Raw genomic sequence first — 20908 nt, 5'->3', positions numbered from 1 at the left:
GATAAGTTCACATTTTAGTAAAAAATAATAAATGCACATTTTTTTGCAGGTAAAAAAAAATTAAATGTATTATTTACGTCTACAGGAGTCTGTAAACCATTGCATCAGGGATCTGCTGATCGCTAGTGCTATGCAGGTCTCCTGCAGGCCTGTCAGAATATTCCCGTACAGGATGTACAGACAAGCAGATATACTGACAGAAAAATGTACTGGGGAGCACTGTGGTAGTTCATTGAGGACTACTAGCTGACAGCCGCTAAGGCTGCTGGGACTTGTAGTCTCTCATTCACAAAATGCTATGAATGAGTGACGCAGCTGGGCGGAACCCCGCACGACCAGGTTTTATCAAATTCAACAGCTAGTGGGGGGGGAGTTCCCCCACTAGCTGTCAAAGCGGGGAGTGGGGGGTGGTCAGATCATAACATGTTACATGTTACACCCTGCATATGGGTATGACATGTAACATGTTACGAGAAGTGAACGTATCCTTTATGCACCTAGAAGCTGTTATTACCATTTTTTTCTGCTCCTAGAAACTAAATTGTGTTCTCCTATGTGTCCATGCACACTACTTTAGGCTATTAGCATTTTTTGAGCTTCAGCATACAGGAGCAGAAAAAATTTTTTGTAGACTTTTTGAAGTGATTTTCAAGCAGAGAAAAAACCTTAAACACTACTAAAATGCTCAAAACAGCTTTTTTATGTACTGTAAGGCTTCATGCACACTAGCATTTTTTCTAAGCTCAAAAAACACTGGAAATAGCATTTTTTAGTAGCATTCTAGGAGTGTTAACGTTTTTACAGTACATGTAGAGGGAAAAAAGTAAAGCAAGAAAAAAAGCTGTTAGGAGCACTTTAGAAGCGTTTAGCAGCATTTAGGAATTTTTTGGAGAAAAAAAATTGTTTTTGTAGAGTTTTTTGGAGCGTTTTTCAAGCAGAGAAAACTATAAACGCTACTAAAACGCTCATAACAGCTTTTTTCTACTTTTTTTGCCTCTACATGTACTGTAGGGCTTTGTGCACACTAATTTTTTTTAAGCAAAAAAATGCTGGAAATTTAAAAAAAAAAAACAGCTAGTATACATGGAGCCTACTGAAAAATGACTGAATAAAATGGTAGCTGTTGCGGTTTTTTATGTTGCACAATATTTGCATAGAGGTTTATCAAATTCAAATTTTCATTAAAAAAATACACTAAAGCGAATTTTAGTGTACACAAACACAGTACAATACCCAACTTTTTGGTAGATATATAAAAGATAATGTTGTGGCAAATTGATACCAAACATGATAAGATTTCAACTTTTGCACCCCGCTTGCTAACTTTGGGTTCTCTCCTCGACTCCCAAGGACATCCTCGGCCTCTCTGACACACCTGGTTGACTAAATATCACTGCAAAGCACAGATGAATTCAAAAGTGTAAAGTTCCTCTAGGGTCGGTTCACACTATAGAAATGCAGTCCAGATGCACTTGTTTGACGTGTTCCGATGCGTTTTTGATGCACTTTTGACACATTCCAGTGCATTTTTTTATGCATTCCAGTTAATTTTTCCCCCTCACTTTTTCTTCAATTTAAATAGGGACATGTGCGTTCCAGTGCGTTTTTGATGCGTTTTACTGTGTTCCAGTACAGTTCTGTGCAGAAAAAATGCAACATGTTCTACTTTTTTTTCTGCATCCGGAATGCACTGGAACTGCAAACACCGATGTGAACTATGACATTGACAACCATATAACCTACTTTCTGTGTGTTTTGGATGCAGAAAAAAAGCAACTGAAACGCATGTAGTGTGAAATTAACTTAACCTGGCTGTGGGTTACTGCTAGTATATAGACACATGGTGGTAAATGCTCTTCATCATTTGATATGGGTTAGAATCAATTAGGGGAAAGTTCAGTTGTACTCTAAGGGACTGGCTGGGATGTAGCCTCTCCATAGAGGTACTTTTTTAACCGCTTCCCGTCCGCCCTATAGTAGAAATACTGCTACAGGGTGGCATGGGTGCGCACGTATATATACGTGATTTTGCAGTTCCAGGTAGGGGTCACGCGCACCCTACCCACGCCGCCATTCGCGGTCTCGGCTGTCAATCACTGGGTCCTGGCCAGTGATTACTCACTGGCACCGGGTGATCGCCGAGTATTAATGACGGGGGAGAGACCTGTATGTAAACAATACAGATCTCTCCCCTGTGAGCTCCTGCACATGGCTTTGTATGCATAGCAGAGCCATACAAAGCAGTGTGCTTACAGTGAAGCACACACAGCATACTGTGAAACAGCACACAGTTAACCCTTTGATTGCCCCACATGTTAACCCCTTCCTGCCCTGTGTCATTAGTACAGTATCAGTGCTTTTTATTAGCACTGATCACTGTATTGGTGTCACTGGGGATGTTAGTGACACCAAGTCAGTTCCCCCCAGTGTCAGAATGCACACCGCAGTCCAGCTATAAGTCGCTGATCTCCGCCATTACTAGTATAAAGAAAAAAATCCAGTATTTATACCACCAATTGTACACTCTATAACTTCCACGTACATCAATGTGATTTTTTACTGGACATGTTTAATAGCAAAAAGTCAAAAATATTGTTTTTTTTGTCAAAATTGTCGGCCTTTTTTTTCATAGTGCAAAAAATAAAACCCGCACAGGCGATTGAATACCACCGAAAGAAAGCTCAATTCGTGGGAAAAAAAGGACGTAAATTTAATTTGGGTGCAGCATTGCTTGACCACGCAATTGTCAATAAGGCAGCGCCGTAACGCAAAAAATGGTCTGGTCAGGAAGGGGGGTAAATCCTCTGGAGGGCAAGTGGTTAAGGGATAGTTCACCTTCACCAAAGAACTATCTATGCAGGTAAGCAAGGTCTGTGGATAAAAACAAGCTGTGTGTCTCTGACTAAAGTTGAATAATGTCCTTCTATAGGCATAGACCATTTACATACCTCATGAAGCCTAACTGGAATATTTCCAGGATGTTGCTAAAATGTCGATAAGTGAGGTTCCACTCAGCTCCTGTCACTCTCAGCTTCTGTCACTCTCAGCTCCTGTCACTCTCAGCTCCTGTCACACTCAGCTCCTGTCACACTCAGCTCCTGTCACACTCAGCTTCTGTTACTCTCAGCTCCTGTCACACTCATCTCCTGTCACATTCAGTTTCTGTCACTCTCAGCTCCTGTCACTCTCAGCTCCTGTCACTCTCAGCTCCTGTCACACTCAGCTCCTGTCAATCTCAGCTCCTGTTACACTCAGTTCCTGTCACACTCAGCTTCTGTCACTCTCAGCTCCTGTCACATTCAGCTCCTTTCACTCTCAGCTCCTGTCACACTCTGAGGAGAATCCTTTTTCCGGAAATATCTGGTTCTCTCTGCTGATTGGTCCATTGCTGTTGCTAGGAGAGAGAGGGAAGAGAGTCCACACATACAGTCCTCTCTTGTGGTTACACTCTGCACTGCTCACAGGAGGAAGGGGACCACAGGGAGTTGCACAGACAACCAACAGCTTACCTCTCCCTTGTCACAGTACAGTTGTTTACACAGTAAACTGGTGGAGAGGGCAGGCAGATGAGCTGAGGAAGAAAAGGACTGGCTGCCTGGCTACACTTAAAAAGCCTTTACATGTTACCAGTTTAGAGTTAAAAGTTAGCTATGGCACTAGAAGTATTGCTCTCACGCGTGTGTATCTTTATATTACACAGTCCCAGATGGGGGCTAATCAAGTTTCCCATCCGAATGCCCTTTCCCCTTATCCAGCCAAGGGGGGTGGAGGACTACTTACTTCTCCTTTCCCATGAGCTTATTGGATTGGTAGCTGCCTTCAGGACTTCCGCTGGGCTGGCTCCTTCCTTGCTGCATAGGTGGTCCACTCTCAGTGTCACGTACCTGATGGGAGACTGAATTGACGAGGTCGGCCTCACTTGTGTCACTAGCCCTGACCCCGCTGAATTTGGAACAGAGGGAGTCTAGGGACCAGGGGGGCAAGAGTGCCAGAGGTTTGCTTGCGGCTCTTGCAGATGATGACCTCGGTAGGCAGGATATCCTCTGATTTGGGTATTGTAGCAATAGACTAGGTAGGTACAGTGGATTGCCAGATGCACAGCAGAGCCAGGTTTGTAGCCAGGACACAGGACTGGAGCGGAGTCGTAGGATAACCAGGGTCATAACAGTCGGGCAGCGCGGTACAGGATCAGGAGGAAAAGCCAAAGTCAGGATCAGAGCCGAAGTCAGGAACCGGGGGCAGGACAGTACTCAGAGTCGGGTCAGCACCAAAGGAATCGCACAGGAACTAGCAGGACACAGGGGGGAGCTGAAGACCAGTCAGCACTGAATCCGGGCAGAGGCGCACCTTAAAAAGCCCGTCTGGCGCCAATCTTCGCCGTGCGTGTGCATGCATGTGCGCACAACCGGCAATTCTTCTGAGGGATCTCTTTCGTGCATGCGCGTTCCCACAATTCTCCTTGCAGGAATTCTCTTACACTCAGGGGACTGCTGGGGACCCTTCTTTCAGCTTGTACCTGGAGGTAGGCCCCTTCCCACTGGGCCCCCCTCCAGGTTCCTGCATCCTGGCCCCTCATTTCATCTTCCACCCAAATTCTCCTGCTGGTGAGCAGGCTCATTTCCACTTAAAGGTTGTTCTGGCCCCATGCCAATCCTCCTGCTTGGGGATTGACCACAGTCCCTCAAGCAGGGCTGCTGTTAGAAACCACGGGGCCTATCACGTACCTGGTGATGGAGGCCAATGGAGAAAGGGCTTCTCTTGTGGCTAAGTTCCGGACTCCCCTGAGAGTGGGACAGTGGGAGTCTGGCCCAAAGTTGCACAGGTCGCCTGTAGGAGTGCTGTTTGGTGGTCAACTCAGAAGCACAGCTGGTGCACGGAGATAGGTCTGCAGACAGGAGGTGCCTGTGCGTGGCATGCAAGCCCTTCCGGGATTTGGATGTTTACTGGATAGTCGGTTCAAGCCAAGGTCAGGTACCAGGTGGGAATCAGAGCGGACGTAGTCAGATGGGATAGCCGAGGTCATTCACAGAGGAGTGAGAGAAAGAGTATCCGTAAGCCCAGCCGAGGTCAGATTAGGGGTAAATCAGAGTAGACAGGTCCAGGAGCAAGCCGAGTCGGTAACTGGAAATCACAAGTCAGAATCAAAGGAAACAGGAACAGGGCATGGGGAGCTAGAGATCTACCAGCAACCAGAGGAAGTGATGAGCCTCCTTATAAAGGCCGTCTGGCACCAGACTGAGGCTGATGTGTACTTCTGCGGCCATGTAGAGTACTGGCAGAAATGCCAGATCTTCCAGAACTCCTGCCATGGACAGAACCCTGACAGGGCCTGTCAGGGCTTCGGGGTGTGACCAGAGGTATGTGACTGACGCAGGGAAACGCAGGCTTCAGATAAGTTATAAACAATATAATTTATTAAAGACTAACAATACAAACATAAACGCAGTGCAATACTAAAACATAACACAGTGCAAATGAACCAAACCAAACCACCCACAGATAACAGTACATACAATGCAAGCGTCGTCAGGCAGGCCGGGTCAATAACAATCGGGCAGGTAGGTAGAGGGGGTCAGGCAGAGAATGGTCGGGGTCACAAGCCAGGGATGAAACAGGAGAAGTCAGCAGAGGTCCGGATCAGGCAGGGTCAGCAACGAATCAGTCAGACAGGAACAGGGACAGGAACAGGAACAGGAATGCAGGAACAAGATACAGGGCCCAGGAAAAACACACACCAAGGCAGAGACTGCAGGTCTGGCCATCCCTTAAATACACCTGCATGATCAACTTCAGGTGTTTGGCTGGCTGCAGGGTTGAGTCTCTGATTGCCGGGAGCACCCGCTGGCCAGCCCTGGTACTGCAGCCCACAAGGCAGGTGGGTCCCACCATTACTGGCAAGTCCATTCCTCACAGTACCCCCCCCCTCAAGGAGCGGCCTCAGGACGCTCCAAACAGTCCTAGCTGGGCAAAATGTTCCACCGCCCGGGTCTGGTAACTGGCGGGATATCAAAGACTGGCACATCGGGCAGGACTCCGGGCAATGGCACACCGGGCAGGACTCCGGGCAGCGGCACACCGGGCAGGACTCCGGGCAGCGGCACACCGGGCAGAGGCACACCGAGCTGGACTCCGGGCAGAGGCACACCGGGCTGGACTCCGGGCAGAGGCACACCGGGCTGGACTCCGGGCAGAGGCACACCGGGCTGGACTCCGGGCAGAGGCACACCGGGCTGGACTCCGGGCAGCGGCACATCGGGCAGGATTCCGGGCAGCGGCACATCGGGCAGGACTCCGGGCAGGACTCCGGGCAGAGGCACATCGAGCTGGACTCCGGGCAGAGGCACATCGAGCTGGACACCGGATCACCAGGCGGAGCAGCAGGCACCGGGCCACCAGGCGGAGCAGCAGGCACCGGGCCACCAGGCGGAGCAGCAGGGACCGGGCCACCAGGAGGGGCGACAGGCATCGGGCCCCCAGGAGGGGCGACAGGCATCGGGCCCCCAGGCGGAGTGGCGGGCGCCAGGCCCCCAGGAGGGGCGACAGGCATCGGGCCCCCAGGCGGAGCGACAGGCATCGGACCCCCAGGCGGAGCGACAGGCATCGGGCCCCCAGGCGGAGCGACAGGCATCGGGCCCCCAGGCGGGGCGGCGGGTGCCGGGCCCCCAGGCGGAGCAGTGGGCGCCGGGCCCCCAGGCGGAGCGGCAGGCGCCGGGCCCCCAGGCAAAGCGACAGGCATCGGGCCCCCAGGCGGGGCGGCAGGCGCCGAGCCCCCAGGCGGGGTGCCGGGCCCCCAGGCGGGGCGACAGGCATCAGGCCCCCAGGCGGGGCGACGGGCATCGGGCCCCCAGGCGGGGCGATGGGCATCGGGCCCCCAGGCAGAGCGGCGGGCAGCGGGCGCCGGGCCCTCAGGCGGAGCGGCAGGCACCGGGCCCCCAGGAGGGGTGGCGGGCGCCGGGCCCCCAGGAGGAGCGACGGGCACCGGGCCCCCAGGCGGAGCGGCGGGTACCGGGCCCCCAGGCGGAGCGGCGGGCACCGGGTCATCAGCCACAACAACGGGCATCGGGTCACCAGGCATCAGGTCATTTGGCTCGCCAGCGAGCACCGCGTCATCTGGCAAGGCAGTGGGCACCGAGTCACCAGGCACGACAGTGGGTTCCGAGTCAACTGGCATGACCACGGGCACTGGGTCAGACATTGGATCGTCTGGCTCGACAGCGGGCATCGGGTCACCAGGCATCAGGTCATTTGGCTCAACAGCGGGCACCGCGTCACCTGGCAAGGCAGTGGGCACCGAGTCACCAGGCACGACAGTGGGCTCTGAGTCAATTGGCACGACAGCGGGCACCGGGTCATCAGGTACCGGATCGTCTGGATCGACAGCGGGCACCGGGTCATCTGGCGTTGGATCGTCTGGCTCGACAGCGGGCATCGGGTCACCAGGCATGACAGCGGGCACTGGGTCACCAGGCATCAGGTCATTTGGCTCGCCAGCGGGCTCCACGTCATCTGGCAAGGCAGTGGGCACCGAGTCACCAGGCACGACAGTGGGCTCCGAGTCAACTGGCATGACCGCGGGCACTGGGTCAGACATTTGATCGTCTGGCCCGACAGCGGGCATCGGGTCACCAGGCATGACAGCGGGCACTGGGTCATCAGGCATGGGATTGTCTGGCTCGACAGCGGGCATCGGGTCACCAGGTATGACAGCGGGCACTGGGTCACCAGGCATCAGGTCATTTGGCTCGCCAGCGGGCACCGCGTCATCTGGCTCGACAGCGGGCACTGGGTCATCAGGCGTGATAGGATCATCAGGCTGGATCAGTTCATCAGGCTGGGTACAGGCATCAGGCTGGGTACAGGCATCAGGCTGAAGTGGGGGTGCCGAGGCACCAGGCTGAACCACGGAAAGCAGGTTCTCCGGTTTGGATACTGGCAGGATGGTACTGGTTGGAAAGAATTTCCGCTTTTTTCTGGTTTTAACTACTGGGCACTGCAAGTAAACGCAGGTCTGCAAACGAATGGAGCAGCTGAGGACAGAGAAGAGCTGGAAGATGGAACAGAGGAGGGAGCAGTTGCTACAGAGGACTTCTTTACAGGGTGAAAGAAAGGATAGGTGCAGCGAGTGGGAGCAGGGGACTGGTATGTGGTAGTTAGAGTATACTGGGCAGTCACTGGGGGTGCTGTCGAGGATGCAGGAAGAGTGCCTTGAGTGGAGGAATGATGTTGTAAGCTGACTGAGGCTGGGTGCAACAAGTCTGACCATGTCTGCAGTATGGGTTGAACGAAGCTCAGTTTACACAAAGCCTGTCTGGTCAATGACTGCACTGCGTTTATACAATCTCTTAGTATCTGTGGTGAACATGCAGAGTAACGTTCCAGAAAGTAATCCACATCATCCTCTAATAACCATACCAGGGACTCTACCTGGTCGGCACTAAATGGCGGCAAAAATTCATCCCTGCATTCGGGGGTACCAGATGAAACCAACTCTACACAAACCTGAATCAATGGCTGCACCTCAGAGAACTCTGTGCTCTGATCTACTAGGCAATGAGCGATCCGTATACATTCTAGCAGTTCATCCCTGGGATACTCCTTCAGAGTCTGATAAGCATATTCTCTGTCATCAAACACTAGCAGAGATAAATACACAACCTCATCAAGATCCATCCTTCCCAGCAACAAGCCAAGATGGCTTCCCTGTGCAGCCACTTCTGGTCAGGATTGGCCTTGGTGTAATGTCAGGGCTCCGGGGTGTGACCAGAGGTATGTGACTGACGCAGGGAAACGCAGACTTCAGATATGTTATAAACAATATAATTTATTAAAGACTAACAATACAAACATAAACGCAGTGCAATACTAAAACATAACACAGTGCAAATGAACCAAACCAAACCACCCACAGATAACAGTACATACAATGCAAGCGTCGTCAGGCAGGCCGGGTCAATAACAATCGGGCAGGTAGGTACAGGGGGTCAGGCAGAGAATGGTCAGGGTCACAAGCCAGGGATGAAACAGGAGAAGTCAGCAGAGGTCCGGATCAGGCAGGGTCAGCAATGAATCAGTCAGACAGGAACAGGGACAGGGACAGGAACAGGAACAGGAACAGGAATGCAGGAACAAGATACAGGGCCCAGGAAAAACACACACCAAGGCAGAGACTGCAGGTCTGGCCATCCCTTAAATACACCTGCATGATCAACTTCAGGTGTTTGGCTGGCTGCAGGGTTGAGTCTCTGATTGCCGGGAGCACCCGCTGGCCAGCCCTGGTACTGCAGCCCACAAGGCAGGTGGGTCCCACCATTACTGGCAAGTCCATTCCTGACAGGGCCCCATATAGCCAACGTGGCATGGCCCGCCATCAAAAAAAAAGTTTGCTATGCTGCAGTTATGAATGAACATAGTGTGTGATCGGTACCAAGCACTCATTGTGTTCATTCAACCCCCCAGAAAGGGGCTGGCAAAATGTGACATATTCACTGAACTTTGCCCCCACTCTCCATCCTGAAGGATCCCATTGTGTGCATGCAGCTGCTGGTAGGAAGGATGAGGGAAGCCGGCAGCACTGTGAGGGTGGGGGCACACAGAGGGACGGGGGAAACATGGGAATATGTATGGTGCACAGGGAGGGTGATCAGGTGCTATGGGGGGGGCAATTACTGGAACCAATCCCCTGTATGGCTCTCTCTGCAGTGGCTGAAAGCCAGTGGGAGGGAGAGGAGAAGAATACAGCTTTCAGCTTCTGCAGAGAGAGCCAATCAGGGGATTGGTCCCAGAAATTGCACCCCTGCCGTGCCGATCACCCTCCCTGTCCACATCTGATTCACCCAGCTGCCTGGGCCCCCCTGCTGGCCTGGGCCCTGTACAGGAGGACTGGTGGTACCCCCTTATCCACAGCCCTGCCCTAAAGTGTGCAGATCAGTCCTTCTTCACCTCCGCCCACTACCTTCCAGAAATTTCTTAAATCTCCAGAGCAGGAGGAGGTATCAGATAACTGATCTGAATAGCCCTCAACCCTAACCTAAAATGGCCTGATTGACTCACACCCAGGCTAACTCATGCCCATGCTGCTAGCCAGCCTTTCTTTCTAAAAAAAATAAATAAATAACTAGCTCTCCATGGCTATCTAGAGAAGTCCCACACAAAATACATGTTTAGCATTTTTTTGAGACAGATAGAGCTTTCTTTTGGTGGTGTGACAGACCCAACTGGGACAGAGGCTTTTGGAGGGGACTACAGGCTAGTTTCTTGCCTATTGACCATGGGCCCTGGCATCTGAGGGGGCTCTATCCTTTTGGAGGTGTGTGCCTGGGGGGGGGACATTTTACTTCAGATTCAGGTCCATGTGTCTCCAAAACACACTGACTCTGAGAACTGGAGGATCAGAATTCAGTTTTGGGGTCTCTGTGCCCAAACCAGCATTGACTGCTTCAATCTCCCCTGCCTAGATTTAGAGACTCTAGCAGATGTTAATATAATCAGCTCAAAACAACCTGATACTGAAGTCTCATACTGTAAACTGTTTAAGATGTGATGTGTTGTGTATTTGTACCATTGTAATTCAGTTAACTGAGTCACCTATTGTTTGGTCCCCCTGGAGGTTCCTACATGATGGTTTTAGTCTGATGTCAGCTTGACCTCGATACCTAATCAGTGTGAGATGTTTATCCCAATGTGTAATGTTTGTTTTTATTGTTCATGTGGGGACTGCCCCCTTTTTGGAGTGTATAAAAACCTGTATTTCTGTCCAATAAAGAGTTCCAGTGTTTGCACCTAAGCTAGTGTCGCCTACTCTTGGGTGCGATGGCCAGTTATAATATCTTGGTCCTATGTCCCAGCAGCCTGGAAGTAGTTCTCTGACGGAATCAATTAATCAGGCGACAGATGGTCCATCACAGGTGATATTTAATCACCACGGGGTTTTATTTTTTGCTATATAAATGAAATACAGAAGAAGAAGAAAGCCCCCAAATGACCCCTTTTTGGAAAGTAGACAGTCTGAGGTATTTAGAAAGAGGAGGAACACTTCCTATGCCACCCTTGGGGCCCTGAAGACACTAACCAGCTTCCCGATTGTCTGGAATATCAGATGTCCAGCAATCTCCTCCATGATGTCTGCAGTCTCTGATCATCTCCTCCATCATGTCCGCATTCTCCGATCGTATCCTCCATCATGTCCGCAGTCTCCGATTGTCTCCTCCATCATGTCCGCAGTCTCCGATTGTCTCCTCCATCATGTCCGCAGTCTCCGATCGTCTCCTCCATCATGTCCGCAGTCTCCGATCCTCTCCTCCATCGTGTCTGCAGTCTTTGATCATCTCCTCCATCATGTCTGCAGTCTCCAATCATCTCCTCCATCATGTCTGCAGTCTCTGATCGTCCCCTCCATCATGTCTGCAGTCTCTGATCATCTCCTCCATCATGGCGGCTCCAAAAGGACCTCCTAATAACAGGAAGATGGCAGTGCAGGACTCGAGTTACAGCAGGAAAATACTTAATTTGCTGGGCAGGAATGTTAATCAGGTAATCCCATCAAAGCCCCCATTACATCAGTGTCCCCATCAAAGTCCCCCCTTACATCAGTGAACCCATCACAGTTCCCCTTGCATCAGTGACCCCATCAGGTTTGTTTTTACATCAGTGTCCATATCAGAGTCCTTCCTTACACCAGTGACCCCATCAGAGTCCCCCTTGCATCGGTGATCCCATCAAATCCTCTTTACATTAGTGACCCCATCAGAGTACCCCTTATGTCAGTATCTCCAACAAACTACTCCTTATATCAGTGACCCCATCAGAGTCCCCCTTACATCAGTGACCCCATCAGAATCCTCCTTACATCAGTCAACCCATCAGAGTCCCCCTTGCATCAGTGACCCTATCAGATCCTCTCCTTACACTAGTGTTACCATCAGAATCCCTCCTTACATCATTGACCCCATTAGAGTCCCTCCTTACATAAATGCTCTCCCACTTAAAACAGTAACCCCATCAGAGTCCTCCTTTTACCAGCATCCCTGTCAGAGTCCTCATTACATCAGTGACCCCATTAGAGTGCCCCCAATCATAAGTGACCCTCTTAGAGTCCCCCTTAAGTAAGTGACCCCATAAGAGTCCTCCTTACATCAGTGACCCCATCAGAATCCCCCCTTACATCAGTGACCCCATCAGATTCCCCGACATCAGAGATCTCCTCAGAGTCCCCATTAAATCAGTCACCCCCTCCTTTCAGCAGTGACCCCATCACAGTCCTCCTTACATCAATGACCCTATAAGAGTTCCCCTTTACATCAGTGACTCCATCAGAGTTCTCCTTACATCAGTGATCCTATCACAGTTCCCCTTACATCAGTGACCCCATCAGAGTCCTTCCTTACATCAGTGTCCATATAAGGGTCCTCCTTATATCAGTGACCTCATCAGAGTCCCCACTTAAGTCAGTGATCCCATCAGAGTCCCTTCCTACATCAGTGACCCCATCAGAGACCCCCCTTACATCAAAGACTCCATCAGAGTTCCCCCTTTCATCAGTGACCCCATCAGAGTCGCTGCTTACAACAGTGACGCCATCAGAGTCCTCTTTACTTCGGTGACCACATAAGAGCCCCCTTATACCAGTAAACTCATCAGAGTCCCCCTTACATCAGTGACACCATCAGAGTCCCACCTTACATCAGTGACCCCATCAGAGTCCTGCTTACATCTGTGACATCATCAGAGTCTCCACTACATCAGTGACCCCATCAGAGTCCGCGTTAAGTCAGTGACCCCATCAGAGCCCCCCTTACATCAGTGTCCATATCAGAGTCCTTCCTTACATCAGTGACCCCATCACAGTCCTCCCTTTCAGAAGTGACCTTAAGGACAGTCCTCCTTACATCAATAACCCTATCAGAGTCCCCCTTTATATCAATGTCCCCATCAGAGTCCTTCTTACATCAGTGACTCCATCAGAGTTCCCCCTTTCATCAGTGACCTCATCAGAGTCCTCCTTACATAAGTGACGCCATCAGAGTCCTCCTTACATCAGTGTCCATATCAGAGTCCTTCCTTACATCAGTGTCCATATCAGGGTGCTCCTTATATCAGTGATCCCATTAGAGTCCCCACTTAAATCAGTGACCCCATAAGAGTCCCTACCTACATCAGTGACCCCACCAGAGACCCCCCTTACATCAGTGACCCCATCAGAGTTCCCCCTTTCATCAGTGACCCCATCTGAGTTCCCCGTTTCATCAGTGACCCCATCAGAGTTCCTCCTTTTATCAGTGACCCCATCATAGTCATTCCTTACATAATTGATGCCATCAAAGTCCTCCTTACATCGGTGACCACATAAGAGTCCTTCTTACATGAGTACACCACAGATCTCAATATGGTCCAAAAACATCACATCCTGAAGAAAAGTGCAACGTTTTGGAGACGTGCAGGACCCCTTCGTCAGGCATGTGACCCTCATCAGAGTCCTCCATACATCAGTGTCCCCATCAGAGTCCTTCCTTACATCAGTGACCTCATCAAAGTCCTTGTTAAGTCAGTGACCCCATCAGAGCCCCAATTACATCAGTGACCCATCAGAGTCCCCCTTACATCAGTGATGCCATCAGAGTCCTTCTTACAGTACATCAATGACCCCATCAGAGTCCCCCTATAGCACAGTGACCCCATCAGAGTCCCCCTATAGCACAGTGACCCTATCAGAGTCCCCCTATAGCACAGAGAACCCAGTATACCAGAGGCCCCCATAGATCTCAGTTCTCGGGGAACCTTAATGAACTAAAGCGCTGAGCAAACTGTTGGCGCTATATAAATCCTGTATAATAATAATAACTGTGCCTGTAGATGAAGAGGAGGGGGTGTGGCCGAGAAGCAGCACACACAGCAAGGGGCGCAGCAAGCAAGGAACGCCATTAGTTGTTAAGACGCGGTGTCCATAGCAACCAAGAACGCTATAAAACAAAGTTTTTATCATTTTCTTACATAAATAACTTTCTTTTGGGGGTATTTGATCACCACTGTTTTTTTTATTTTTTATATAAAAGAAAAAAAATTTAAATCTTGAAAAAAACCCACCATATTTTGCACTTTCTGCTATCAAACATACACTATGTTGCTAAAGGTATTGGGCCAGCCCTCAAAATCATCGGATTCAGGTTTTCCAATCACCTCCATGGACACAGGTGTATAAAATTAAGCACCTAGGCATGCAGACTGCTTCTACAAACATTTGTGAAAGAATGGGTCGCTCTCAGGAGCTCAGTGAATTCAAGCGAGGTACTGTGATAGGTTGCCACCTGTGCAATAAGTCCATAGTGAAATTTCCTTGCTACTAAATATTCCACGGTCAACTGTTAGTGGTATTATAACAAGGCAGAAGCAACTTAGTACAACAGCAACTCAGCCACCAAGTGGTAGGCCACGTCAAATGACAGAGCGGAGTCAGTGTATGCCGAAAGCGCACAGTGTGCAGAAGTAGCCAACTGTCTGCAGAGTCAGTAGCTAAAGACCTCCAAACTTGATGTGGCCATCAGATTAGCACAACTACAGTGTGTACAGCTTCATGGAATGGGTTTCCATGGCCGAGCAGCTGCATCCAAGCTTTACATCACAAAGTGCCATGCAAAGCGGCGGATGCAGTGGTGTAAAGCACACCGCCACTGGACTCTAGAGCAGTGGTCTCCAAACTGTGGCCCGGGGGCTGGATGTGGACCTTTGCATTCCTTTATCTGGCCCTTGAGGCACTACTCCAACCACTGATGCAGGACATTATTCCTCCCACTGACACCAACAACAGGGCACCATTCCTCCCAAGGACACCGGCGATGGGTCACTATTCTTCCCACTAGTATTGGGCAATATTTCTTCCATTGTTACCAATGATGGGTCAATATTTCTCCCACTGACACCAATGATGGGACACTTTTCTTCCCATTGATACCAATGATGGGTCACTATTCCTTCCACTGATACCAAATGATGGGGCATTATTCCTCCCACTGATACCAAATGATGGGGCACTATTCCTCCCACTGATACCAAGGATGGGGAACTATTCCTCCCACTGATATTATTGATGGGGCACTATTCCTTCCATTGATACCAATGATGGGGCACTATTCCTCCCAATGATACCAATGATGGGGCACTATTCCTTCCACTAGTACCAATAATGGGACACTATTCCTTCCAATGATGGGGCACTATTCCTACCACTGATACCAATGATGGGGTATTGTTTATTCCCAGGGCACTTTCTACCTACACAGGCCAAAGTCAGCCCCCTCAAAGTCTGAAGGACAGTAAACTGGCCCTTTGTGTGGAAAGTTTGGAGAAACCTGCTCTAGAGCATCACGCTTCTCTGTCTTGCAATCCGATACATGTGTCTGGGTTTGGTTTCCAGAAGAACGGTACTTGCCTGACTGCATTTGCCAAGTGTAAAGTTTGGTGGAGGGGGGATATGGTGTGGGGTTGTTTTTCAGGGGTTGGGCTTGGCCCCTTAGTTCCAGTGAAGGGAACTGTCAGGGATCCCCTCGATCCCCGCCGCGATGGTCCCGGCGCAGGCGCAGTGTGCCGCTCTGTGCAGGGACTCGAGCACTAGGTCCGGGCCGGCCGTGGCGTTCGAGTTCGCGCATGTGCAGTAGAAGCCGCGGCCGCCCGCTGGGCACCAATAGCAGCGCAGAGCGGGATATTTAAACGACCCTGAGCTGTCATTCAGTGCCTTCTGGTCTTACCTGTATCCTGTATCTGCGAACCTGTGAATTGTAAGTTGCTGACCCGGATTGTGCCTTGACCTTGCTGTATTTCTCCTGCCCTGACCCTTGCTTTGCCTGACCTCTCTCCTGGATGCCCCCTATTGGATTTGACCTGCTGTTGCTGACCTGGCGTGTGACCCGACCATTCTATGCCCGCTGCCTTGTACCTTGCCGTCCTCTCTGTTACCGACCCGGCCCGTCTGACCTTGCTCATCCATCCATCCATCCCGTGCAGTGGGGTCTGCTGACCTCCTCATATCAGACTCTTCCCCGTGGGAGCCCTTGGCGCATACCACTACCACTGACGGACGCACCCAGTAGCCACGACCTGGTCTCAGGGGGCTCCAAGTCCATCCCCACCATCAGGGGCCCTGGTGAACAAGCACCCTGGGACTTAGACTCCGTGCGCTGGGGACGCCTATTCAGTGGAGAGCTAGTGGTACCGCCAGGCGGTCCCTTACAGGAACACTTAAGGCGTCAGCATACCAAGATATTTTGGGAAATTTCATGCTCCCAACTTTGTGGTAACAATTTGGGGATGGCCCCTTCCTGTTCCAACATGACTGCGTACCAGTGCACAAAGCAAGGTCCATAAAGACATATATGAGCGATTTTAGGGTGGAGGAACTTGACTTGCCTGCTCTGAGTCCTGACCTCAACCAGAGAGAAAACCTTTGGGACAAATTAGAATGGAGACTAGAAGTCAGGCCTTCTGTTCCGAAATCAGTCTTCTCACAAATGTGTTTCTGGAACACACTCCTAAACCTTGTGGACAGCCTTCCCAGAAGAGCTGAAGCTGTTATAGCTGCAAAGGGTGGGCCATCTTAATATTGAACCCAACGGACTAAGACTGGGATGCCTTTAAAGGAGAAGTTCTCCTTTGGTAACATTTTACATGTTCCACCCTTTTTTAGGGTAGAACACGTAACATGTTCCCCCTTCCCCTAACAGATAGTACGGAGAGAAGTTTCCCTGTACCATCTGTCAGATTGGAAAACAGTGCGGCCATGCAGGGCTCCACCCACATGGCCACATCATTCATTCACGGACTTCTGTGAATGAATGCACTACAAGTCCCGTCAGGCTCAGCGGTCGTCAGCTTGTAGTTTTCAATGAACTATCATGGTGCTGTGGAGAACCGTGGTAGTTCATTCAAGCTTCCTGTCAGTATATCTGCTTTCTTGTACATCCTGTATGGCAAGCAGATATACTGAGAGGTCTGCAGGAGACCTGCATGGAATAAGCCATCTACTGATCACTGGTGCAATGTTTTCCAGGCTCCTGCAGACAAAAAGAATAAATACAAAAAAATTTGCATTTATTATTTTTGCAAAAGTGAACTTATGCTTAAACTACTTGCCCTCCAGAGAATTTACCCCCCTTCATGCAATACTATACCCAAACTAAATTTATGTCCTTTTTTCACACAAATAGAGCTTTCTTTTGGTGGTATTTGATCACCTGTGCACTTTTTATTTTTTGCGCTATAAACAAAAAAAGACCAAAACTTTTGAAAAAAAAAACATTATTTGTTACTTTCAGCTATAAAAAAAATATAGTACACTCAAAGTTAGTCATAAATTTAGACCAAAATGTATTCTGCTACATGTCTTTGGTAAAAAAAAATTCCACTAAGTGTATATTGATTGCTTTGCGTGAAAGTTATTGCATCTACAAACTATGGTATAGATACTGCAATTTACGTCATTTTTTTTGCCATACAGCGCTGCACTAGTTTAACTGACAATTGCATGATCATGCAATACTGTAAATATGTGAAATTTATGTCCTTTTTTCACACAAATAGAGCTTTCTTTTGGTGGTATTTTATCACCTCTTTGGGTTTTTTTTGCCCTATAAACAAAAAAAGACCAAAAATGTTGAAAAAACCCCCTGATATTTTCTAATTTCTGTCACAAAAAATATCCAATAAACTCAAATTTCTTCATACATTTAGGCCAAAATGTATTTTGCTATATGTCTTTAGTAAAAAAAATCCCAATTGGTATATATTAATTGGTTTGTGTGCACGTTATAGAGTCTACAAATGGTGGTATAGATCAGTGTTTTTCAACCTTTTTTGTGCAAAGGCACACTTTTTTCATGAAAAAAATCACGAGGCACACCACCATTAGAAAATGTTAAAAAAATTTACCTCTGTGCCTATATTGACTATATATAAAGTAATTCTCTTGAATAGGAATCAAACACAAAGAAATTATTTTATAATTACTTTATTATGAAATAATAAAGTATTTTATAATTGGACCCGGGGGCCGGACCAAGAGTAGATGAATGATGTGTATGTGTCATCCATAGTAAGTATAGTAATATTCCCCCATAGTAAGCACAGTAATTAATCCCCCATATAGTAATTCATCCCCCATAGTAATTCATCCCCCATATAGTAATTCATCCCCCATAGTAATTCATGCCCCATAGTAATTCATCCCCCCTAGTAATTAATCCCCCATATAGTAATTCATCCCCCATAGTAATTCATCCACCATATAGTAATTCATCCACCATATAGTAATTCATCCCCCATATAGTAATTCATCCCCCATAGTAATTCATCCCCCATATAGTAATTCATCCCCCATATAGTAATTCATCCCCCCATAGTAATTCATCCCCCATAGTAATTCATCCCCCATAGTAATTCATCCCCCATATAGTAATTAATCCCCCATAGTAATTCATCCCCCATATAGTAATTCATCCCCCATAGTAATTCATCCCCCATAGTAATTCACCCCCCATATAGTAATTCATCCCCCCTATAGTAATTCATCCCCCATATAGTAATTCATCCCTCCATATAGTAATTAATCCCCCATATAGTAATTCATCCCCCATATAGTAATTAATCCCCCATAGTAATTCATCCCCCATATAGTAATTCATCCCCCATAGTAATTCATCCCCCATATAGTAATTCATCCCCCATAGTAATTCACCCCCCATAGTAATTCACCCCCCATAGTAATTCATCCCCCATAGTAATTCATCCCCCATATAGTAATTCATCCCCCATAGTAATTCATCCCCCATATAGTAATTAATCCCCCATAGTAATTCATCCCCCATATAGTAATTCATCCCCCATAGTAATTCATCCCCCATAGTAATTCATCCCCCATATTAATTCATCCCCCATATTAAGTCCCCAAGCCCCCCCTGTGTCAATTCACTTACCTTTGCTCCGCGCGTTCCTCTCGCCGTCTTCGCGCACCGTTCTGGTGTAGCATGAAAATCTGTCTCCTATGAGGATCTGTCCCCCTCGACGTATCTGCGCATGTGCCAGTTTCAGGCATTAGCAGACGATCGGCGATCTCCGGCACATGCGCAGATACGTCGAGGGGGACAGATCATCCTGACAGTATCACGCTCCGCGGGCCGGATTAAAAGGTCTATGTTACGGATGAATTTGCAATTTTTCCCACGGCACACCAGACAATATCTCACGGCACACTAGTGTGCCGCGGCACAGTGGTTGAAAAACGCTGGTATAGATAATGGAATTTACACAGCTTTTACTTTCTGACTACCTATCACATTTCTTGAGATGCTAAAATACCAGGACAGTACAAACACCCCCAAATTACTCCTTTTCGGAAAGTAGACACCCTAAGCTATCTGCTGAGAGGCATGTTGAGTCCATGGAAGATTTTTTTCCACAAGTTTTTGAAAAATGACAAAAACATTTTTTTTTGTTACACCAAGTTGTCACTTAAATGACATATTGCTCAGACATGCCATGGGTATATTATTATTATTATTATACAGTATTTATAAAGCGCCAATAGTTCGCTCAGCGCTGTACATTACAAAGGGGGACAGAACATGTGACAGAACAATACCAATACAATGCAAAACATGAGGGGATTGAGGGCCCTGCTCTTTCAAGCTTACAATCTAGGAGGGAGGGGATAGTGGTACAGAAGGAGATAGATGTGGGGGATGGAGTGGTAGGAAGAGTGGAGGAGGTCGGCAAGTTAGCAGGGGGTGGGGTAGGCTTCCCTGAAGAGATGGGTTTTCAGGGTGCGCCTAAAAGAGAGGAGAGTAGGTAATAATCTGATGGGTTGGGGCAGGGAGTTCCAGAGGATGGGCGACACCCTGGAGAAGTCCTGGAGGCGGGCATGGGAGGAGGAGACCAGGGAACTAGAGAGAAGGAGGTCTTGTGAGGAGCGGAGTGTGCGTGCTGGGCGGTACTTGGATATTAGGTCAGTGATGTAGTTCGGGGCAGTATGGTGGACAGCTTTGTACGTCAGTGTTAGGATTTTGAATTTGATCCATTGCTCAATCGGAAGCCAGTGGAGGGATTGGCAGAGGGGGTGGCGGAAATGGAGCGGTTGGAAAGGTGAATGAGTCTGGCAGCCGTATTCAGGATCGACGGAAGCGGGGATAGCCAGCGGCGAGGCAGGCCAGTGAGGAGGGAGTTGCAGTAGTCGAGCCGTGATATGATAAAGGAGTGGATGAGCTGTTTAGTGTTTTCTGGGGTTAGGAACGTGCGTATTTTGGCGATGTTGCGGAGGTGGAGTCTGCACGAGTTTGTTAAAGATTGGACTTGGGGCTGGAAGGATAGGTTGGAGTCCAGAGTGACACCAAGTACTCTGGCCTGCAGGGCGGGTTTGATGGTGACTTTGTTGGATGTGATGGAGAAGTCAATGGGGGGTGGTGTCCGGGCTGGGGGGAAGACAAGAAACTCGGTTTTGGAGAGGTTCAGTTTAAGGAAGTGTAGCGACATCCAGTCTGATATGTCGCTCAGTAGGTGTGTGATTCGGGCAGAGACTGTGGGGGGGAGGTGGTGGATTGAGAGATAGATTTGTGTGTCGTCGGCATAGAGGTGGTAGTTGAAGCCGTGAGAGTGTATGAGTTGGCCAAGGGAGGAGGTGTAGATGGAGAAGAGAAGGGGCCCAAGGACAGAGCCTTGAGGGACCCCAACAGAGAGGGGGAGTGAGGGGGAGGTGGTAGCATTATAGGTAATGCTGAAGGAGCGTTGTGACAGGTAGGATGAGAGCCAGGAGAGAGCAGAATCTCTGAGGCCGAGGGAGTGTAGTTTTTTGAGGAGGAGGGGGTGGTTGACTGTGTCGAAGGCCGAGAGAGGTCAAGGAGTAGGAGCACTGAATAGCGGCCATTAGCTTTGG

This window comes from Staurois parvus, unplaced genomic scaffold (assembly GCF_062004578.1).
Source record: "Staurois parvus isolate SC_StPar_1 unplaced genomic scaffold, SC_StPar_1.0 ptg000630l, whole genome shotgun sequence".
In the NCBI taxonomy this organism is placed as follows: Eukaryota; Metazoa; Chordata; class Amphibia; order Anura; family Ranidae; genus Staurois; species Staurois parvus.
Note: the sequence above shows the minus strand (reverse complement) of the source record.